This window comes from Anser cygnoides, chromosome 2, assembly GCF_040182565.1.
Source record: "Anser cygnoides isolate HZ-2024a breed goose chromosome 2, Taihu_goose_T2T_genome, whole genome shotgun sequence".
In the NCBI taxonomy this organism is placed as follows: Eukaryota; Metazoa; Chordata; class Aves; order Anseriformes; family Anatidae; genus Anser; species Anser cygnoides.
In genome coordinates, this window is record NC_089874.1 from 67,516,462 (window position 1) to 67,541,354 (window position 24,893).

Here is a 24,893-nt window from a genome sequence, read left to right on the forward strand (position 1 = left end):
TATATTCCTGAGGGTCATTGCAGTGATGCATAAAAACAAAAACAGTGCTATGTCAGAACAAAGGGCAATCTCACCCAGTATCCTGGCTTTGACAGGAGCCAAAAAGAGAGGCCTGCAGGACAGTTTAAGAACACAGCAGGCAAGAAACTATCCTTTCCCTGCCTATTCTTCCATGCATGAATATGTGGAGCTCTGGGATTACCTCACCTAAAAGGAAATGTTTTTGTATTTTATAGCCTTTGATAGGTCTCTCTTCCATGGACTTCTCCAGTATTCCCTTGAAAACATGCATTTTTAGCATCAGCATCCTGTGATGAGGAACTTCACAGCTTAACAGCAAACTCTGAAGAACTGCCTGCTTCTGTTTGCTTTAAATCTCCAGCGCTCAAACTTCACTTGACAACCCTTAGCTCCCACACTGAAAGGAGTGCTGATCTCTATTCCCCTTTTCCACCCCCTTTCTGATTTTATATACCTGTATCATACCTACTCTCAGCTGTATCTTTTGCAGGCTGAAGTCTTCTAGTCTAATCAGTTGTTCCTACACAGTTCTTTCTATACCTCTCATCATCCTCACCACCTCTATGCCATTTCCGTTCTTCTTCTGGTAGTACTTCTGATACTGTGCAACCAGAACCACAGAGCCTTCATAATGCAGGTGCAAATTGCATTTGTCAAGTGGCTCACCAACATTCTTGGCATCTACACAGTCATGGGAGGTCTTGGCTGTAGAATGTCTTCAATACAAGATTCATGGAGAGGAAGAGGAACAGACAGCACCAGAAGCTAATTTGACAAGCAGCCATGCTAGAACAAAGTCAGTATTCAGTTTTGCAAACAGGCAGTGTAAAGAAGGCATAATGCTCCAACCAGCAAGCACTATATCACCGTGTTACAAACAACCTTCAAATGATGAGAAGTCAACAAAAACATGAATAAGACACAGGTGAAATTCAAGCACTGACATGAATCCCCACATTATGGTTACAAGGTCAAAACCAACTAAGCAAAGAGTTCAACATAATAATGAAAACAAACATAACAGACCTCTCTGCTAGTCTGCCTAGAATGATCTCAAGGTTACGTTTTTTTGTCAAAGCCTGACAAATTAAAAGCCTGTCCTAAGAAGTATTAAGTTATTACTGCCAGTTTTGGTCGTTGGTTGTGAGCTCAGACTCCTATGTAGCTTACAGAGGAAATGCAGCCAGATATAATGATAAAAAACAACTGCTGAAAGTGACAGCACAATTCCTAGATTGAGGGAAAATTATTCCTGCTCAGAGGTATGATTACTTCATAATTGGGTGAATTTAACAGGACAGCATTAAGACCTGTAAAGCAAGTATTCCCTTCCCTAGGAGAACAAGATTTTACAATTCAAGACTGCAGTGCCTTTAAAACTCCATAAGGACTACATACGGACAAAAAACAGAGATCGATAAAATTAAAAGTAATTGTATTTTGCTTTACCACTCCAGAAATTAGAAGGGGACAGATACCAGGTGCAGGCTGAGCACTCCCAGGAAAAGGAGGGGTGCTGAAGGAGACTGGAAACAAGCCAGAACAAGTGAACACCGTGGCAGCAGATGTCCTGAGGGCGATAGGGCACCCCAGCAAGGGTCAAACAGGACTTGTCTCAGACTTCAGTGGTCATGGAGAGGAAAAACTTCAAATCCAGGTAAATTTTGTGGGAAAATGGAACATCCAACAACAGAAAGGAGAAAGTTCCTCCCTTCATTTTAAGAGGCTAACTGCCAATAAAAGATTTTAAACTAAAGGGCATCATGGCTATTTTATTGCCACACTATGTATTAGCTTTATTCTGAGCTGCTCTGTGATGAAATGCAAAGATAAACTGAATGAAACATACTGCTATTGACAGAGAAAAAACAGCACACATTTATAGAGTGGTACAAAAACAGAAGAGATGGATGTGGTGGAATGTAGGATATGTTAGTCTTTTGATAAAAAGCCTTTTGACAAGTAGGCTGAAGTGCAAATTTTTTAAAAAATAGAAAAATAGAATAAACTCATGGGTTCAGCACTCAGTTGAAAGAGTGACCACCACTCAAATCTGCTTGCTATTCATGGCACTTCTGATCAGGTTTAAGGAAGCTGAGAAAGAAGAAAACTGGGAAAATAACAGTATTGGTATTTGTGAGACCAAACAGAGTTATTATTGTGATTTTGGAAAGTCACCAAATATTCCTGAGACCCTCAACTTTCTCATTGCAAAATGCATTGGGTGAGTTACACATTTCAGATAGTTCCATTCATTAAAGTGACAGGAGATAGGAGGGATAAATTTAAGTGAAGGGGAAAGTGTGAAATATTAATTAACTTTCACTAGGTCAGGAAACATGTTCCATCTGGCTTTGCAATGTATCTTGATTCTCTTATTGGAATAAACTGATTAGTCTTCATCGTTTCAGTTTACCCACATGGGAACCACAGTTTCTCCGAGGCAGACTTCTTTCCCATTATGTATTAAATATTGAGAGCAAAATCAATTTTGATTACATAGCTGCTACAGATTTTCTAATACTGCAAGCACTTCCTTCTCTCCTCTGGAAATTATTAGCCCCATAGAAGTCAAGACTCCAGCTCCATCTTTGTGCCAAGCCAAACCTTCAGGCAGGAAAACTTTTGCTAGAGCAAAGAATTGTGTCAAATCATGTTAACTTCTATTTTTGTTAGGAGCTTTGAACATGTACAAGTAAATGTTCTGCCTTACAATCTTCTCTTCCTCATGCTGATCAAGAAAAATTCAAATTCTTTAAGAGACATAATCAATGAAGTGACCTGAAATTTCATGACATGGTAGAAAAATACTGCCTCTTGAAAAACTGGGTGGGGGGAAGAATACTGCCAAGAAATATTTTAGCCAAAATGCTAATATTTTTTCCTGCACGTACCTCTACGAATAAGACCCATAGGGGAAAAAATAAAAAGAGGAATAGACAAATTACTGTAGTGGAATTAACAGAAGTTACTCTACAAACTCACTGTGCTTAACAGTAAGAGATGGTCAACTGATGCAGCTGAATATAAATTCAGTGGTTTTTAATATATAAATATACACACGCTTCTACACACAGATGCACACACAAATATATATATTTCTTATAAATAAAAACAGTCATGTACTTGTATAATATAACACAAAAGACTCAATTCTGAACTTCCTACATTTACTAGTACTACCATTCTGTACTTGGCTGTGCATATTGCTTAAAAACTGTGAAAGTGTCCTCACTCTACTGATTTTTTCAGGACTTTTGCAAAGAATAGCAGACACTTCACTCTAACACAGTGCTCCCTCTTTTGTTGCATAAACAGTGGCATACGTGCAGTTAGCCTCCAGACAGCACTGAAAACCTGACACCTTACAATTATCCCCAGGAGCATCATGTCCAAAATGAGATCATATCCAGAGATGAACTCAGAATGTAAAGAATTGTGGCCCATATTACCTACTTAAAAATAAAACTCTGTTGGCTAATTATAAACAAAAACAAATAAAAAAACAGTGACAATTTGTGGGAAAGCACTAAATCTCTCTACAGGGTCAGAAGTTTATTTAGCTGTGCCTTTGCTGCACCACCATCACGTCTCATGGTCGTTGTCACAGCCACCCTGGCATTGCCAACCCACTCAGTCCACTGCGATTGGAGAGGTTTAGTTAAGCAACTACAACCTACAGCTCCCTCTTTGTACAGATAATTCTAGCTCTGAATAAACTGTCAATCACATGAGGCAATTGTTCTTTTTTCTTAAGGAGAAGAAAATTATCAGTTGCTGAATCAAGGGAGATGAATAACATTAATTGATGTGTGTAAAGCACTTTAATGCCAAAAAGCATTGCATAGGTGCTAAGTATTGTTACTGCTGGTGATGGTTTATTAATGCCCTGATGACATCACTTAACAGGGAAGACGTGCTTCTTCCCTACACATTCCTGAAGTGTAAGAAATATATACATATCCCCAAACCCCACACCATCACACACATTTCAGGCTAAATGTGTTTTCACCTGTAAATTGACATATCCTTACTGAGCTCAGACAGGCTGCCGTGGGATATGTTTCTTGAAAATGCTTTCACTCAGACAACAAGCAGCTGCTGGTTGTCTTCTGGACTTTAAGTCCACAGCCCCAGTGATAAAATTAAACAGCTTTTAACAGCCTTTCTGCTAAGGGTATCAAGATGGATCAGCCAATGCATGGAGGATTTATTTTACATGAGTGAAAAAAAAAAAAAACCCTTACAGCCTTTCTTCCCTGATACTAATTCTCAATTTAACATCTTTAAGTCTAGAGCTGGATTTGCATTTGCAGTTTCCGCATGGAGGATTAGATGCATTAAAACAGCCCATCCAGGAAGGACAGACTTCCACTCCCACTGATATGTAATCTAACCCAAGCAACAATCCAAGTTTTCAAAACCTTGCTTATGCCCCCAGGTGGCTGTAACACCCCCTAGCTGCACTGGGAAATCCGGTTCTTCCGAGAAAGCTCAGAAGCCTTGGATACGCAGTGCTAACAATTCAATATTGTATTATTTTATCATCCATAAAGAACGCATAGTGCCAAGTAGTCCCTTAAAAGAATAGGTAGCGCTCAGGGAAATAGAACACAGTATTTAAACGCTCAAGAGGTATAAAAACATGTTCATACTAGACATGCTTGTGAATGAAGAAAAAGATATCCTTGAAGAATATAGATTAGTGGATTCTATGGCAAAATATACTGCTTTTATTACACAACTTTGAATTATATAACACTTGGAGAGGTATCAGTTTCATTGCGGATACTTTAAAACATGTTATTAAGTGTTATTAGGAAACATCTGTCACAAAAGTTCTACTACACAAAATAACATCCACTTTTGAAAACAGCTAGAAACTTGACTATTCAGTCTTTCCAAAACCAATATGCATCTAAGGAAAATCTTCTGCACTGAGAACCTAGCAGACAAATTTTAACTAATCCACACAGTGACAGAAGCAACACTTTTTCCCCTGCCTTGACAATTTCTTCCATATTAGTTGCTCTCCTCTTTTCAGGATAGTTCAGCACAATCATTTAATTCATTTAGATTAACCCCCAAACTAGGGCATTAGCACTAATGTTATACAATACCTTCCATTTGTTCCAGTATTTGCTCCATTTAGGAAAAAAATGCAATTACATGTGTCTTGCTTGTACAAAGGTACTCATAGATTAAATCCACACAACAATCTTCAGATTAGGCCAACGCCAGGTTCTAATTTTTTGGTTTTGTCACTATGAAACTTAGTGTAACTTGACTAGAAAAAGTTTGACCTGACGAGATAGAAATAGAAAGAAATAAAAGAAGAAAAATTAATCTTTTATCACCTAGAGAGGGGAAACTCAATTAAATGAGAATGCAGCAATGTAGAGGAGGTGAGAGTTCCATCTCTTTGATAAGGGTAAGAAATTTAATATTAATGTGAAGAGTAGGCTGTCAGTCAGTACAGTTAGCAATAGGACTGACTAATATGACCAGGGTATAAGTTGGGATCCATCAGGATGGTGTGTAGAGTCTCCATTATATTGGTATTCTATCATTTTATTTAAGAAGTTAGTGTAGGATGCAAGTTTACGGGTTATAGGGGTGACAAACACTAACTTCAAAGTTGTAACTGTAACAGGGATACAAAAGCATAGGCTATGCTCAGAAAATTAAAGGTGATAGTGTAGCAATGTTTGTTAACCATTTTGGTTTGAATGGTAAAAAAAGACTGCTAAAATATTTTCTAGGTGATAATTACTGAGATTACAAAAGGATGTCTCAAGATCAGAGGTTCAGGTCAAGTCAGAGAGGGCCAGACATCGCTAACATTACTAAAGACAGAAGTGTTCCTTATTCAGGAGCAACAAGAGACACTGCCACGGGCCTTGGAATTTGCTCACAGAAGTGGTAAAAGACGAGTGCTTCTGGTTAATATGACAGCTACTATTTTTCTTCATCAATTAGGGTCATTAAATTTAGTTTCAAAGACAGTATTAGTTTGCAAAAGAAAACTGTGCTAAAAATGCAATCATTCAACCTGTTCCTACCTCATTAAGTGAATTTTGCCCTTCAGACAGGACACACAAATAAACAGCTTGACAACACTGGCAAAAGGCAGGAGGGGTGAGCAGGAGGAAGCTCTCCCCATGGAGGAGAAATCCTCTCTAGCATCAGTGTTTCAGATGGATGATGGAGTCAAAGCCAGACCCAATTCTTGGTGTGCTTGTTGGCCTTTCTGCAAAGCCTATTCATGAGATGTGACCTTACCAAAGCAAGAGAAACCTCTCCTGGAACCATTTGGTGGCAATAAGGTGGAAGGAACTTACTAACCCACAGCAAACCATTTTGTTTGACCAAGCAAAAGGTACTTGTCACTAGTTCTTTGGTGTGTCCACTGTTTTTCCTGAGTGGACAGAGTTAGGTTTAAACCTAGCAGGCAAGAGTAAGATCACTTCAGGTTGTACTTCATCTACCACTTTACTGCCAATTCATCCAGGTTAGTTTCACCCTAATGATGCTTCTCATGGTCCAGATTTCTTCTAGCAAGCATAGAAACAAACAGAAGCTTTCAAGCTTTGACTTTAGTGTCAATTAAAATATGTAGTAATATACTGGGAAAAATTAAGAATGGCGGTCTTTACAGGGATCTTGGGGGCTGCCCTATCCTACACTCTTTCTGCTTCCCCTGACTGATGCTCAGTGTCAGCTTTGGGGTCCCATAAGAAGCTATAATAGCTGCCCAAATTTTGTGCTCATCCAGTCCTATGAGTTCAATAGCTAGAGTTCAGCACAACTGCAGAAGTGTAACAGAATAAGATTTGGAAACAGAAGATAACTGAAAAAGGTTCACATGAAAGCTTTAAGAACATGAAAGTAGAGTAATTTAGCTAAAAGACTTTCATAAGAGACAAGACTTAGTTCTGAAGTGAGCAGGAGGGGAAAGATGTCATTTCTGTAGTGAAAGGAAAATGACAGAAAAGATGCATAGTGTGGAATGCCAAAGCATTACATGTTTCTGCTCTGCCAGCTCTAGAGGAAGATACCAGATCTCTATGCACTTGTTTTTCCCCTGCCATAATTGATACAGAATAAGATGGTCAGATTGGAAAAGCAAGAGAATTAGCGACGGTAAAGCATTTGAGACTACAGATAGATGTTACAGTTGCAAGGTGTCATACTATCGTCATTCCTCAACAAGTGGGCAAGACACTGAAACGAGCCTAAATGACATGATTGAACTACTAAAAAGGAAACCAGAGGAAAAAGCCAAACATATTAGTGATGTGTACAACAAGATTTATTATGTTTCCATTGTTCTCTGTGCTACTTAATGTGGCTCCTGTCAAGAAGGAAAGATCAACACTTGTATGTGGCATATGACAAGTAGTTGACAAGTACACAGACTACAGGTATATAGCATCTTGTTAAGAAACGACTACTGAGTCCACCGTAATCAGTAGAATCATCATCAGATGATGATTTATAAACTCCTGAAGACTGCAGTGAGAGTTTCTTTGAATCCATATATGAGGTAGGCTTCCTTTCATCCCTCATTACAAGCACAGAGAACCACCATGACATGCCTATTTCACTGTCATTAGCAGCATTGACTCCAACTACATCCCAACAACAGCACAGCCCTGCGTTTTTCAGGATTATAGGATGGTTTAGGGGTGTAGTGGGAGCTTGCCTTGACTGCCCTCGTATTGCAACGTTAAACCACATTTTCACTGATCTAGAACATCTCTACAGCTTTTTCCTTTATGGGTGAGCCCATACTCTGCAGCTGAGACACTTACCATACAATCATTATGTTCTTCCTTCCCCAAAAGGATTTTCAGCACTCCCAAAATATGTTGCAATACGTGTTGAAGGACCAGCAGAAGATAAAAATATGGTGTGGGTAACAAGCTTATGCATTAACTGAGCTTGTTCACATAATTATTTCTGATTAACTGCTTGGCCAAAGTACAAATGTATTTTCTGAGTCTGTGCACTACGCATCTTTTGCTAGCACTGAATAGCTCTTACGGCAATATCATGCTGAGAAGCCTCCAGGGAGCTTTTCTATATACTGCTAATTGCTGGAATTTTTAAAATTGCTTCTGAGCTAACAAAAAAGTGTATATACTTATTTGACTACTATATGCACAGATGTATGCAGATGCTTATATGGTAAATGCATAGATACATTTTGAGTTAGTTTTCCTACACTCTCTGAAATTGTTGTACTTTCTCCCTCCTCTGCATTTCTGATCAAATCATTTTGCATTTCTGAAAATGGAACCTCAAAAACAAACTAAATTTAGCACTTGCATTATCTGTTTCACAATTTGCACTGCAAAAAATCATCTGCTCATTAAATTCTCCAGGAAAGCAGGAAAGTTTTTGTCTAAATAGCAAATTAAAAGATAGAAACTCCTTATTTCCTCATTCTTCTCTTTGGGAATACACCCACTGTCTCAGCATTTTAGGTATCTCAGACCTGGGAAAACCATTTACACAGAGAATCATAATAACATTTTGAAAGTATATGACAACTGTAGAAATAAATTAGAACAAGATATTGGCCCATTAAGGAAACTGTTAAGGAGTTCCCACCATTACACGAGATACTAAAATCTGATTGCCAATAATCAGTTGGACTGTATGTGCTCAGACTCACAATTGCTTTGTTATATTTTAAATGCAGCTATTTTTAAATTAGAAAAAAAGGAACAGCTGGCAAATAGTTTTAATTGTATGTCTTCCCTGCAGCAGTTTAATTTCCTTTCTTGAAGCTTTGTGAAGAGCAACAGCTCTTTTTGTGATTGTATTAATCGTTTATCAGATTAAATAACTTGCTGCCACTGGACAAACAACTGGTCTTTTTAAGTTCTCTTCAACACCTAAACGTGTAAAAATCTAGGTTATCCATAGGGAGAGAGAAAATAAGAAAATATAAGTTATCTGAGAGCAATCCAGCAGCTACAAACAATACAAACCAATGCTTTATCTACTATACCATGCAAACATTGCTAACCCTTGTACAACTAAAAATTGCAGGACAACTTTATGCGGAAGCAAGCTCTTGAGCCTTCCAGCTTAAGACGGATATGTTACAAGCTCTGGCTGGCTGCTTATGAGGACAGCTTTTCTTGGACCATTTCAGTTCTTCCACTTTACTAAAAAAAATATTAGAAAATTACAGGAGACACTGATAATAAAACCTCAAGAATACTAAGTACTCAGGTAGCACGGAAGCATATTTTTCTTATCTTTATATGAAATACTTATCTGCCAAGAAAACCTTAATGGTTGTCTTAGATTTGTTTTCATCAGAATAAACATGTATAACAGAGAGAGAAGAATACTTCCACTGTTACAGAGCCGAGAAAGGTGTAAACAGGTATTTTACACAGAAATAACTTTTTCAGCATGTAATTAACTGGGATAACATGAATGATCTGGGATACTAATAGTTACAATAGAACTTGACACATGAAAAATTATTTTTACTCACACCATAAACCTGATGAACTAAAGAACAAAGCGAATTCTGCTCATATTGAGCACAGATAAGAATTTGAATACTGTCAAGGAGTCAAGTAAAAACAGAGCATTAGTTTTGCTGCTTTAACGTGTTCCTCTCCTTGAAGTCAACAAGGCTTTTCTGTAATTAAATCCGACGGAACTGGATCTATATTAATTTTCAACAATAAAAATGAAGAAAATTAATTTCCTGTTATAAGAGAAAAAAAGATTTTTTTTTTGCTTTGTGCTACAACTCCACTGTGAAACCTCCACACCTATATGTTCCTTTGAGTTGATGAATACATATACCACTGTCTGTGTCAAGCTTAAAGTTTAAGAAAATTTCCATTACTAAACCTGAAGAAACACTCTTCCATTACATAAACTAACTTGCTAACAGATCTAGAAGAGTAACTTGCAACCTTACCATTGTTTTAATAAGGAACAAAAGTACAGCAATTTCTACCAATTTTCTATTTTAATTTTTGGTTGTTTAAATCTGTTGTCAGAAACCTTAGCTGTCCAGGACAGCAGTCAAGCATATGATTTAAGGAAAAGATTAAGATTTATTAGAAATACAGAAAACAAAAGAGACGATAAGAGTAAGAAAGGATAAAAAACACTCCTAAAGAAGTGATCTCAGGAATATCCATAAATAGGAGCTATTTCTTGCTCTGTAAAATACTTCCTCAATGGCCTTCAAGAAGTCACTCAAGACAATAGGGTTCGAATAACACCAGGATGCAAATCAGACTTGGTTTTACTTTTTGCTCTGACATTAACCCACTGTGTGATCTTGGCAAATCACATTGCTTCTCTAGACCTTGTTACCTCACCACTGAAACTGTGTGTGATATTTTTATTTAGATAAAAAGTCAATCCTTTTCTTATAGTAGGGATATCCCCTACTGTCTTCAAGAGAAGTTTCATTCAATTCAAGATCAGATTTCACATCAGTGTCAATCTAAAGACAGTGTCATTTGGCCACTACATAAGGTGAGAGTATAAAATAATGACCAGCCTGATGCACATAAATCCTTCAGGAAGAGGAAATGGGAGAGATCAAGTGGGATTATACAGGTCATCTATTTGATTCAATCAATCATTGGCTTCTTGAAACACCAATTCATAAACACTAAAGCCATTTCAAGACAAACTCTGCTCCAGCGTGGACATTCTGATGTTTTCAATTGAGGTAGAAAGCTTAACAAATAGATTTTAAGAATTGAAAAGATCTCGTCATTTGTCTGAAAGTTATTAAGGAATGGGAAACTAAATTCTTCAGGATAGATGGCTGAGAAATATGAAATTTTAGGCTTGCTTACTTGTCAGTAAATCTTCAAGTAGTACCATGGAGCTTAGGCTAATGTGGTACACTGTTGGCCTAGAACACTTACTGTGGAGAGCTGTGTGGGCTGTTCATCAGTGAAACAACAACTACAGGAATAGACCTTGATAGTTAAGCTCTGAAAGCAAGAAAATCTTTAGATACAGATTATAAACCAAAATAAGCTATTTCTGAGCAAGAAAGATGCCCTAAAGCTTTATTGCAATACAATGCCTGAAGTCTCTTGCTGGGTTAATATGTTCTACATGCTTAGGACTGCCTGTAAAACTGACTTGATAAATACTCTACAGTGGGAAAGGAAACAAAACAACTCACAAATGCATACAAAGCATGAACTCCATATACACAAACCTACTTTTAAAATAATCCAAAAAGTCTGTAGATCAGTGCAATCCATTGGGCAGCTCTGGAACCAGATCTGCCAAGCACCTTGCTTCCACCCAACCCATTGCCCTTACCCCAGAAGATGTCTGAGTAAGAAACCTAAACCAAATGGCTGAAAGCCTCCTCCCTTCTGAGCTGAAAATGCTTCTCTTTCTATGCTAGGGAAGGAATTCTTCCTCACCCTCTGCTGCAGAAACCTGGATCTTCTCTGGAGCTGCAGCAGATGAGTTGTCTGTCCCTCTTCACAGAGCTAGTGGCATCAGCCCAGCTCTGCGTCAGACTGCAATAAGCCATCTCAGTAGCAAATGCATCAAAAGGAGAGAGAAGACAAGGAACTGTTTTTTTCTTCAGGACAAAAGTGGAAATAGCCTGTCCTGGGAATGTGGTGAGGTGGGGACTGTGGGTCCTCAAAACAGCTACTGACATTTGAACTTCTTGGGCAAATAATACAACAGCAGCACACACAAACAGTTAATATTGAGCACAAGAAAAACATGCATTGTTCAAACTATTAATTTGAGTAAAATCCATGCAAGCTGATGCTATCTTTCTCTAAACATTTTTTCCCCATATTTTATTACCCTACTGTTGAGCAATAAACAATAAGTAACAAGATAGTGTTTCCTCAGCGTTTTCCTCTAAACCAAATGTAATCTCCCAGGTCTATTCCAAGATCATTGAAATACTTGACATATACATGCTTTCCCTCCTTGCAAAGATGTGTTATTTCCTTTGAAGAACTTTTATTTATATATACCTATATATTTAAAGGAACACCACAGACATATTTCAACATTTTTTTGGAGTATGGGGGACATTCTACCCTAAATTCTCTTCATCAAAAAACAGAATAAGCAGTTCCCTTAGCAACGTTAGCTCTTAGTTGTCAGAACTTGAACTTTCTAGGACTTAGAATGAAGTTGCTTTGATTGACTATCAGTTGGATGGACAAAAGAAAAGATAAACCAAATGAATTCTCAGGATTCCCAATATAGAAGATGAATACTTACTTGACGGCACATTACACTTAGAAGTGGTATCAGCAAGAAGCATTATTACATATTCGAATGCCACATATAACAAGCAGCAGAGGAGAGAAAATAGATCCTGGAATGCTGCTACACCAAAAACTTTTGGTAATGATCCTGTCACATTTGATGACTAATTCCAATCTATAAGTAACTGAAGTTAGGATAAGATGTAGACACAGTCTTTGTATTTCGTGCTAATGGCTGTCACTGAAACAGTTGCCTGCTTCTTCTCACAACTGAAGCAGTATGGAGGGAAGATGACTGCTAGTGACATTTATGTGATGTCTATGACAACAGTTGAACTTGACCAAAGTGTCCTCTCAAGCCTGTTCCTGAAAGATGTCTGACTAGGTCGGGTGAGACTTAAACCATGAAGATATTTTTATGACAATTAAAAAAACAGCACAACAAAATACACCAAAATTCCACATCAAAATTCTCTAGAGACAGAAAAAAAATTTCAGACATAACTAGATGACAATGTCAGTGCTCCCTGTCATATTATCTCATTATCTCTGCATTCAGAAAACCATGGTACTTCTGAAGTGTTTGCAATAAGTAATAATCAAAACCCCGAGAAGATAAGAATGTGCCACAATCTTGACACGTCATGCCATCACAAAACCACAAAATGGCTGAGGTTGGAAGGGTCCTCTGGTCCCTGTTCAAGCAGGGTCACATACAGCCACTTACCCAGGACCATATCCAGGCAGCTTTTGAAGATCTCCAAGAAGGGAGACTTCACAACCACCCCCAGAAACCTGCACCAGTGATCAGTCTCACATCCAGTAAAAAAAAAAAAAAAAAAGTGTTTCCTGATGTTCAGACATAACCTTGTGTGTTTACGGTTGTGTCCACTGCCTCGTCCTGTCACTGGGCACCACTGAAAAAAGCCTGGCTCCATCTTGTTTGTACTCTCCCTTCAGGTATTTGTAGACATTGATACGATTCCCCCTGAGCCTTCTCTTCTCCAGGCTGAACAGTCCCAGCTCTCTCAGCCCTTCCACATAGGAGAGGTGCTGCAGTCCCTTTGTCATTCCTGTGGCCCTTTGCTGGACTCTCTCCAGTATGCCCATGTCTCCTTTGTACTAGGGAGCCCAGAACTGGACACAATACTCCAGAAGCATCCTCAACAGGGATGAACAGAGGGGAAGGATCATCTCCCTCAACCTGCTGGCATCCCTCCTCCTAATGCAGCCCAAGATACCATTAACCTTCTTTGTAGCATGGGCATACTGATGGCTCACGTAGTCAGCTGACCACCACATCATGCCTTTAATGCATTGTCCAGTAGGAAAATGTCTGGAAAGATAGACACTGAAAATATCCTAAAAGAAAGCCTGAGCAGATACTCTATGATTTATCAGTAAAAAATAAATAAAAGTAAGGATGACTAAGTTTCATAAAAACAAACAAAAAGATGTAGCCAACGGAAACTTAATGTAAAGACAGCCTCAGGGATAAATATTTACATAAGAACTGCAGCTACTGGAAGGGAGCATAATAAAATCAGTGAAAACTTCCCTAATAAGAAGTAATGAGAAACTTTAAAGATCTAAAAACCAGAATGTCATGAAACATGGAATCAAAAGCACACAGTTCAGAAGTCATATGGATGAAAAAATAAGCAGAGAAAATTGGACAGGTAGAGAGGCAAAATAAGTTACAACTACTGAGCATTCTCTAAATACACCAGGAACAAGAGGAAGACCATTATCTCAGTTACTTAAGTCCATGTCTCAAGGGGAGGAGGAGAGTCTACAAAGAAAAATATTCAAAACCTCCTCATCCTAGGAAAAAGTTAAGTATTTAAATTTGATTTAACAATAGAGGAGGCATACAGGCCAAAATACGGAAAGAACAGGTCAAGAAGTATTTAGTTAAGTTAGTTTGACTCAAGTCAACAGGACAATTATATTTACTCCCTATTCCTTAGGAAGATGTAAAAAATGTTAACCAGCAAGTGTTATCACTGAGGGGAAAAACGGTGTCTAACCTTTAAAGAGTGGGAAAAAAGACTTACAGACAAGTCTACTTGATTGACTGGAATGATACTGTGCAAATTATTAAACAAACAGCTGTCTTCCACCTTTTCTTCTCCCCATCCTACCCAAAATCATGACATAGACATGTCAAGAACATGGTTAAATCTAATCAACTTATTTTGCTTCTTGGCTTCACAGGTTAGATAGAAAAGCAGGAGAAAAAAAAAAAGAGAGAAAGAGCAGAAGAGGTGATACAGAGCATTGTTTTTTATTAAGCCTATTAATGTTATTCCTTTAAATGACTCTCAGATTGATCAACTGGTTGAGAACACATCTGAAGAAGAAGCTATTAATCATTCTGTACAAACCAAAAAAGTGTTTTTAAGTAGGATCGCTGTAAATAAGTCTTTTCTGGACTAGGGGGGAATTCAACAACTTCAGCAGTTACTAATAGTATCAGAGCAGGCATCTAAAATTTGTGGATAACTTCTGACTGGAGGAGTAACAAGCAGAAGAGAGAATACAGAACTAAAAATGAGCTTGATATATTTATGAAACAGTGCCATATAAATAACACAAAATGAAGCCAAACAAAAGTATTGCATAGCAGAAGGAGAAAACCGGAAGCAGAACATGAGCACTGGAGTAATTGGCTAAACTGTGAAAAATAAATCTCTAATAGATATCTGAAACAATAGTTCTATTGGAACAAGTCTTGCGTGTGAGCATGAGCTAGACAATAGTGATGCCAAACCAGGAACAATATTTTCTAATATACTTTTTAATGAAAGGAACTGTCTTGTGATAAAAGAAAAATCTCTCTTTGATCAATATTTGGTAGGGCCTAACTAAAATCTAACAAGCTTCCACCAATAAACAATATATAAGTATCGAATACAGTGAAAATATATGCTTTAACTTTTAAAAATAATTAAACCACATATTCAAATGATAAATGAGTCTCAGTAGCTGTTTTCATCTTTTTGTTCTCAGTGCTCCAGCCTCTAGCACCATGAGGACTTTGCATTACTGAAATGAGAAAGCTTTACAATATATTAGGGGAATAAATAATTCCAGTGCATTAATTATTAAATCTGTCTCTGCTGTAGCTCCTCAGCAATATTCATGCATATTCCAAGGAGTTTCTCAACAATAGCCTTCATGGGAGGAGGGTGTGGGGAGAGCTGAAGAGTTTTCAGGACAGCAAATAAGAGAAGTCCCCTGTTTCTATCTTCTTGTTTTATGTAAATATCTACTGCACTACCTTGTAGAATAGGTTGCAGTGCCTGTTAAAGTGAAATATTCACATTACAATGATTAAAAAAATACAGAATTATGCAAGCTTTTCATTAAGTCAAATCAGTTTATTTTATACTAAACCGTATATAATTTCTTTGCTTCTTAAACAGCACGGTTAAATTCTAGTTTTAACTACAAAGACAGTCTTTGAACAATGTTAACACTGACATTAAAAGACCACATATCATCCAGAAAGATACTAGTGATTTCACTTTAATTTCACAAAAAGTATATCAACTTTGTATAGCTGTAGCATATGTATACAGGATTGTGTCTTCTGTATTTATCTTTGGACAAATCCTCCTATATTATACCAGATCAAAGCAGTTTAGTTTGTTGGTTTTTTTTTTTATATATATAACAAAAAAACCTGCGATAAATCAGCCTATATGATTAGACATTCAAGTGTTGAGTTACATGTAAATTCAACAACTAAATCAAAACCACAAGAGGAAGTGTGATGACATCCATTTCACAGTGTGCAACACTATTTCCAAGTGCTGACAATGTCATTGAAGATATACTATAGGAATTCTTAAAAAAAAAAAAAGTTAAGATCCCCATCCAACCATTCTCATGGTGAACTCTACTTAAAATCTGGTAAAAGCCAACAGGAATCATTGCACCATTTTAATGAAAGCCGGTAGGAAAGAAGCTCGTGTTTCCCAAATGCTTGGAAGGGGAAATGCTTGCCTTTTGAAATATCCTCATGCCACATGGAAACAAATTCAGAACTTTTAAAATCTTTATCTGAGGAAAAGAAGAAGAAAAAAAGAAAGACTCTCCTCATCATATAATGTAATTTCTTTCCTGCTGAGATAGAAACTTGGGGTCAAGAATTTGTTACTAATACAAAGCTGGCTTGAATGCTCACCTCCATAATTCAAGACTGTTTTCACCACTGGGATTTCCCCACACAAGTTGAAAAATATCTCCCACATATACAGATGCTCCCCTTCTCTTGCACCTGCCTCCCCAGAATCCTTTTCTACACATGCAATCAGGTAGTTTAGAAGAGTCCTTAGCTTTGAGATTCCAGCCTTTTCTCACCCCTCTTCTTTTTTCATTTTTTAAAATTAAGGCTTACAGACGTACGAAAGACAAATTGTCACTCTTGCTTCCATGTAAATGAAGTAACTGTGCCTCAACTTCAGATGTTTTCTTCCATTCTGATTTCAGTATTGTAGCTAAACCTGACAAAGTCAGTTAAGCACCCTAATAACATTAGCTAAAGCCACTGTGTAAGAAATTGCTCACAATTTGTTTAAAGTATTTGTACAGCAATTACTCATGAGATACTGCACTTAGCTGGGATTTCCTGTTCATCTTGATCTGATTACAAGAAGTATTTTGTAATCAGAGCAATCTGAAAGCCTTTCACAGAAGTAACAATGTGTACATGTTAAATCTAATTTGGGAACCTGAAAAGCTAGATTTGTTAACTGTCATGTGGACTGGAAATATTGTCTACAGGACAGCCATTTTGAGAAAGCAAGGCTTTTACCGTGTCCCTCCAAAAATATATGCAATGCAGTTTTGTTGAAAAAATACAATTTTCCTAGCACTAATTCTCATCTCCCACTAATAGGGGTAATTCATTTACTTAGCCTTCAGTATTTATCAGCTCCAAAGAATGTTGGAGTGTGGATACAACTAAAAGCAAACCACCCCACTCTCCTTTACACCCCCAAAGAACACTATTTGTACTTTTAAGTGAAACAAACGCACAGCATTGGAAACTCAGATATTTGTGATTCTTAGAACAATCTTGATTGTACATGATGGGATACCAAAGACACTGGAAGCTCCTGTGACTTGTGCTAAATGTCATACAGATGTAAGACTGCACTTTACAGAGATGCTCTGTACTCCAAGTCCTCACAACGTGACTATGAACGATACCAAGGCAGAAACACTACGATAAACACCACAGAAGTCTGTAACCAGAGAAATACATCGACTAGTGCTTTCTGTAACCATTCAGACTAAATCCAGAGCAGGAGCGTGACAGATGCAGCACATGCTTCTGCAACTAAATAGCGGTAACATGACTATCTGGGCCCGGAGGGGAAAGATTAGTAAATTCATCAGTAAACATGCTTCAGTCCTGAAGAACTGCTCGATGAGGAAATCATCTGTGTATCTAAGTGCTTCCCTCCAAGAAAACAGGTCTCATATTGCAATTATTTTTCTGAATTCTGAGACAGGTGACCAACACAATTAATTGGCTGTGGGAAGGAAGGTAATAAAAGAATACTTTTAAGAGTTTTATTAAGCTGTGTTTTAAAAACAATTGCTCAATTTAGCAACCCAGTGTGCGCTAGTCCTCAAGAAGTATCACACAGCATGAGACATACAAAGTCTTTCGTTGTGTTACACTTCAATAATTATAACGTCCATCTTTCACAAACAGGTCAGCACTCTCTCCTGTTCTGCCCTCTGTACCTAGAAATACTTTTGTCTCTCTTAAACCACATCCATGCTCATCTGAAGACACTTCACAACCGGTCCTTCATGGGTGGAGCATGTGCCCAGGGTGTGCCTTCCACTTTAGTTTCATCTGAGAGGAGCCTAGCACCCAGAATCACGGACCAGAGTGTTCACAGCTTCATCCGGCTGGGTCTTGGGAGCCTCCAATGATGGAGCCTGCACAGCCTTTCAGCCTTTCTGTGCAGCCTGGTCCAGGCATTGACTGCAGCCACAGTTAGAATTATTATTATCATTAATTTTTTTTTTTGGGGGGGGGGGGGGGGGGGGGGGGGGGGGGGAAGCAAGTCAAACCCTTCCCTGTTTCATTTATGGCTTTTGTCTCTTGTCCTGCCTCTGTGGCAGGACAGAGTCCATTGCTGCCTTCTGAGTGACCTCAAGCATGGAAAGGCTGTCCCCCTTACAAGGCTACTGGACAATGCAAGCAAACTCGAGGGAAGTGTGGCCCAGGTGGAAATCTGTTTCAACACTGCATTTGTGGTTTACACCAAGAGATATACCTGCTAATTATGGCCTAATTATAGGTGTGATTTTACACCTGGATAGATACTACACTGGAAGAACTGTTAGTTTTATACAGTATATTAAAATAGTTCAAAATCGTGCCAGGACACCCAGCTGAGTTCAGATGTGTATTCTTCAGACTAGCCTACACTTGCTACATGACAGGATATAGTCCATTTTAAGCTAAGATATATTCATGCAGGGAGTTTTAAATGGGGGTAAATATTGCAACTTTTCTGTGTAACCTAAAGAGCACTCTAGCAAAAAGACTGTACTTTGAAGAAAAAAAAACTTCTGCTGTGATCCAAAAGTGAAATATACTTCATGTTATAAAAGTATCATTTCTGTTCTACTATGAGTCATTTCTGCACTAGATTCCCCAGCAGATGAACATACTTTTTATGAAGTATAGCTTGTTCTGAACTTTGTTGAAATCGAACAAGTTCACAGATACATTTATGTTAAGCACTTCTTCCCCAACATTATTGCTAGCAGGGGCAACTCTGTGAGTATTGACAGACAACGTTTCAGACACTTGCTGACATTTCAGCTAATGTTTAAATCCCTCTGTAACAGGCCCAAATGGCACAGTGGTTAAAATACTGTGGCTTGCTGTGCCATGCCAACATTTCCAGAAGCATCACCACACCCCAGCCCAGCATAGAGAGGACTTAGATCACAGCCTTGCAAACCCCTTGATGCGTTGCCAAGGGAGAGCACAGCCAAAACAGTGCTGGTGGCTGGAGTGCAGCCCCTCATACCCAAAGCATCGCCAGCTCAGGAGGGTCATGGAAACAAGATCAAGTGTGGCTTGGCTCTGTACACCTCCCAGCTTAGGCTGGCAGTGTGCCCTGAGACCTCTCCTGTGCTTGCAAGAGCAAGGTAATCAGCAAAAAGGAGTGTATGAACCTAGGTGAGAGCTTGCTCCAAGGAGTCTCCAAGAAGGAACTGTTATCTTCACACGGACAATATTCAAGCACAGGAGAAAGGAATAGGAAACATCAATTGATTCACACGAGGTGCAAAATTAATGCTGGACAGATGGCACCAATTAGAAGGTGAAATACAACAGCAAGAGCCATACGCTTCAAAGACCATGGAATGCATGCCACAGTCACTGAGCTCATTCCTTTGCTTAACAGACCACTTTAAGATAGGCCTTTTTCTAGAATTAAAATTTGCAGAATTTGAGCAATACAATTTCCAGATACTATTTGTCTTTGTCTTTTGTGGGGTTTAACTGAAAATTATCTATTTTCTTTGCGTTTAGATGAATACTGGAGATTCAACACAGGCCAGGGACATCCTGTTATTTTCTTTTTTCCAAGGGACTACCCTAAAACTGGATAAGAAACAAAAGCAAGGTACGTTGCCCATTTCCACCATCTAGCTGTGGCTGGTTCCTGGAAAGTCTCCAGTGCTCAATGTCACCGATCTAGAGCATTTAACATCATATGATTTATTATGTGGACTGAATGCATAGCACTGCAATTTATTTTTTTCCCCTCCAGTTTAAAGGAAATTGCTTTATATATTTAAACCAGCATAAGATACATTTTTAAAGTCTTCCCATAGTTCTATTTACAAAATGAACTGTAGCAATACTTAAGTAATTAGATTAAACAGGACTGTATTAGATTATATTAGATTAAATTCAGTATTTGCAACTAATTTCTATGGCATCTGCTACAACGGTATCTAACCATCAGGCAGCTTCCGCTGCACACACCCCCCCCCCCCCCCCCCCCGGTGGTTTTACTCAGGTGGGCAGCCGAGTTCCACCACAGCCGCTCTCTCACTTCCCCCTCCTCAAAGAGGAAGGGGGAGAAAATATGACACAAAGAGCTCGAGGTTTGAGATCAGAATGATTTAATTAAAGGGAATGGGGGAAAAAAACCAACCAACCAACAACAACAACAACAAAACAACAAGGCCACGCAGAAGTACAGAGAGAAAGGAAAAAAAAAGTTATTCTCTACTTCCCATCAATGAGTGATGTTCAGCCACGTCCTGGGAAGCAGGGCCTCAAAACGCACAGTGGTTATTTGGGAGAACAGCCCCCTCCCCCACGAGAGCCCCCTTTTATTGCTGAGTGTGACATCGTGTTATAGAATACCCCTTTGGTTGGTTTAGGTCAGCTGCCCTGGCGATGTCCCCTCCCCATCACTTGCCCACCCCTAGCCTGCTCGCTCTTGGGGGCTTGGAGGGAGTCCTGATGCTGTGCCAGTACTATGCAGCAAAAGACACAACACTGGAATGATACCAGTGCTGTTCCAGCTACGAGTGCAGAGCACAGCACTGTGTGGGTTACTGCAGGGAAAGTTAACTCCATCCCAAACAGACCCAGCACTTCCCCCCCCCCCCCCCCCCCGCCTTCTGCTCAATTTTGCCATACTTTCTCCCTATTTAGTAAAATATATGCGCACGTTTGAATTAGTAACACTCTGAGAAATGCATCTGATTCCATTCCTTTTATTACCAGAAACAAGTAAGGGGCAAAGCAGGTGCAGGTTATCAGAGAATCTGATCAATGGTTTACTTGCTTCTGGTCAGACTGTACAGCAGTACATTGGCATGCAGATGTGGAGGCCCCTTTACTTCACTCAAACTTTGCTTGTACGCGCTACCAGGTCTTATTTCTGTGAAAGAACTGCTGATGCTCTGCCTGGTTGCTGCCTGAAACTTAGCCAAAGCATTTAGGTCTCAGCACACAGTAACATGGATATAGTAATCACCAGTAATCTCCTTGGTATACAACTTTTCTGCTGAAGTTTCATTTATAAAATATCAAGTAGTAGAAGGGAGGACAACGTGGAAGAAGCCGGTACAGTATTTTAAGCTTATTTGTTCAAAGCTGTTTTGCAGTTAATGGCAGTGCTTTTTGAACTACAGAACAACTCCCAAGCCTCTGTCCCTAGGCAACACTGACTGTAAGAATACTGCAAAGGGGACTTTGAAATGGTGTTGTATTAATCTAAAGCATCTGTAACTGAGTGTTCAAGAACAGACTTGTAAATCTGCATGCTCATATTTTGTGCATTTAAGGTTACTCACGAGTTGAAGAAGAGTTGCAGGATGGGGTAGGATTAAAGCACAAGCCTCCCCACTTAGGTAGATGCCTTACAAAGTAGAGTTTTGCACCACTGCAAATTAAGTTTAGCACTTTTGGTCATATGGATGGGCAAAAAACATCGAAAGAACACAAACCAAGTCGAACATAAAATACATGTTCCCAAAGAAGGGTTAAGTAGGGAGACAAGCCTATATATATATATATATTTATTTTATTTTATTTACATATATATAGATGGATGGACGGATAGATGGATGGACAGACAGATACAATATTCATTATGGCTCACTTTGGAAGGCTGAAATTGAACCTCAAGCATTGGAACCCAAACATCAGAAAAACATTTATACTTTTTCCCTATTAGGAGTAAAAAAGGATATAAAAATGCCTATTGCATTGGTAAGCAAAAAAAAGTAGCCTTTGGATACCAAATTGTACTTTCTGAATCTGCTTGCCTGATGACCTTAAGCAGGTGATACCACTAGGCTGACCTAGAAAAAATGTGTAGAAGATCCCTAGTAAAGATGCACAACAACTAATACATGAACTAGTCCTTCTTAGCCAACCAGTATTGCTGCAATGTAGAGTCAGAGGTAAATGATGTCCGCATTTTCTTATTTTGACTGGAAAATGAGGCAAGCACACCGTAACTGGGCAGAAGTGTAGGGACGAGCTCAGAGAACTGTTTCCTCTACCTTCTGTAACATCCCAGAGAAGGCAGGGGGGGACACTTTTTCAAGCATGAGGTTGCTCCATGCTCAGTGTGACAACTCCTCCGTTGGCCTTCATGTGGCTCCATCCCACACATACACACAGTGTATCTCCACAGTTTTCTTCAGACCTAACCATGCCTGGCATGGTGCCCACAAGCAAAAGAAACACCACCAACTGGCTCTTCCTGCCAGAAGGTGCATTTTTGCAGGTAGAGGAGCTACGTCTCCTCTTGCACTGTGGTACGTCTAAGGGTGCTTCTGATGCTTGACCTTGAGGATAAGATAATTTTCTCCTTGTTGTGCATCACCTCAGGCATTAGCAACAAAACAAACTAGTGTAAAATCACCTCCCATTGCCCTATGCAAAGGGATTGTGGCAAATTTGCAATATAATCTTGGAAAAGGTATGTAGACATATGTAAGTCTTAAAATAAGTACAGCATTTCAAGAAAAAAATATTTTATGAATTTTGCATGAAGTAATTTCAACTGAGATCACCGATCTCAGTGCTTTATTTTAATCAGGCCTATGCACAACAACAGCAACTACTCACAAAAACGCTATTATGCAACTGACAACCATGCATCTCCATCAACAGCAAAGGTAACATCACTAATATCAAAAAACTGACAGTTCCTCAAATTGTTCAAGAATGGATTTTATAAGGATGCTTACAGCTTTTCTAGTATTAGTGGAAGAATTATTTAACATTTAAACTGGGGTTTAAGGATGCTCACCCATAAAAATTCAAACTTGGATACAAACTGCTGAAATCTTGAACAAGATCTACAGTAGCATCTAAATTCACTGTAATCAAATTAACATTAATAAAAGCTATTCACATTATTTTTCAGATTAACTTTTAAGGCATTTACTTAAAATGAAATCATTGATTTCAACACAATGCTTCAAAATTGTAATATTAATAAACATCTGGAATACTTCCTCTGAAATATTTCTTTCCCCTTCCTTTTCAGTTAATAAAACATAGAAAGTTATCCAATACATCCAAATTTTCCTGAGGGGACAGTAGACTACTGTGGAAGAACACTAGCCATGCCACACAAAAGATCACTAGGCAAGTGAATTTTCACAGCAGACAGAGATGGAAGTCATTTTAGGCAATGGCCCACTGGTCAGAGCCCTTGACTGTAGAGGACGAAATCCATCTGCAAAGTCATCTTCTTCCCAATTTAAAGTAGAGACCTGAACCATGTTTCCTGATTACTACTGACTTCATCTACATTGATTCTGAGAGAAACATCTCTCTCTTTCTCCATCGAAACCGTTCCAGTGTATGTTACGTTTCTTAATAATTTCTTAATTGCAGATAGGTTGGGGAAGAAGCTCTGCAGCTCTCCTTAGGCCAGTCTTTCTCTCTTTGAACACAGAAGAGCCAGCTTCAATCTCTACTGAACAGTCAGCTACACCAAGTGGAAAGCTTCAGCAACCACAGTGAGTGAGGAACACTCCCAGAAGAGTTACTCAGTCAGCAGCCTGGAGCTTAAAGCACTCAACTATGGGAAAGGGATCTGAAAACAAGTCTTCATCTCACTGGACAAGTGCCTTGGTATTCATATTAAGCCCAGCGGGATTATTCCTTTTACAGAGGCAGCAGAGGAGAAATACTGTAAATCAGGACATCAGAGAAGACCATTTAATTATAAGGCCCTAGCCTTTTTTCAGCATTTCCTTCTGGCTTGCTTAGGTTGACTTCAGACAAGTTTATGGCTCTGGGTGAACCGTTTTCTTGGTGCCTCAGCTATACGAGTCCACAGATCAAGATTCAGTTATTAGGACTCTTGTTCAAGGCAGATTGTTTGAAAAGTTCCACTGAAAAGTTATCAACATAGAGCCCTAACACATATGCAGTACTGAATTAATTACATTAGTATGTATTTTTACTCATGTACTTCTAGAAGCTTTGCCAAGGCATTGTTGAAACCTCTGAAACTCTTTGCTTTTTTATACTGAAGGCCCCAATGTTGTTACTGGGGAGAATGTTTTAACTTTTGGCAGACCTGAACTAGGTGCTGTTTCAATCTGAATTAAAATCTCTGCTAAAAGGTTTTCATTGAACATGACATTTGTGAACTATTTCAGAAGTTGAGCCAGTTGTCCCTTCTCCTGCCCTATGCTCCAAAGCAATAGCAAGAAATTTAGGATTATTGCTGATATGCTAGTAATATAATTCTTAAAGAACTTCTTAGTATGTTGAATGACACTTTGAAAGACTGCACTAAGTTCTGTGACACAGCAATTTGCCTAAGAGGCCACTCCAAATATATCTTGAAGCCTCCCTCTCTCAACAAAAAAGAATTACTCAAACCAACTAACTTCATAATATTCAGCACTCCCATTTTCTCTTGTTTGTTTTATGAGGAGCCAGTGCTTACCTCATTTGGTCCCTACATTCTTGCAAAATGCATGGAGGGTAATGACACCAGGAATACACAGCCTCTCCTGGGTAGCCCCCGCCCCATCAGCTCTTGAAAGCATAGCCTGGTAAACAGCCATTTT

The 24,893-nt window shown here is 38.8% G+C and overlaps 1 protein-coding gene and 1 long non-coding RNA gene across 8 annotated transcripts in view; both read right to left on the reverse strand.

The window, feature by feature from the left end:
* Nucleotides 1-24,893, reverse strand: part of PHACTR1 (phosphatase and actin regulator 1) — a 409,041-nt gene that overhangs the window by 241,643 nt on the left and 142,505 nt on the right. The gene's annotated exons all lie outside the window — the stretch shown is intronic.
* LOC125184190 (uncharacterized) overlaps nucleotides 1-24,893 on the reverse strand; it is a 40,272-nt gene that overhangs the window by 12,322 nt on the left and 3,057 nt on the right. The gene's annotated exons all lie outside the window — the stretch shown is intronic.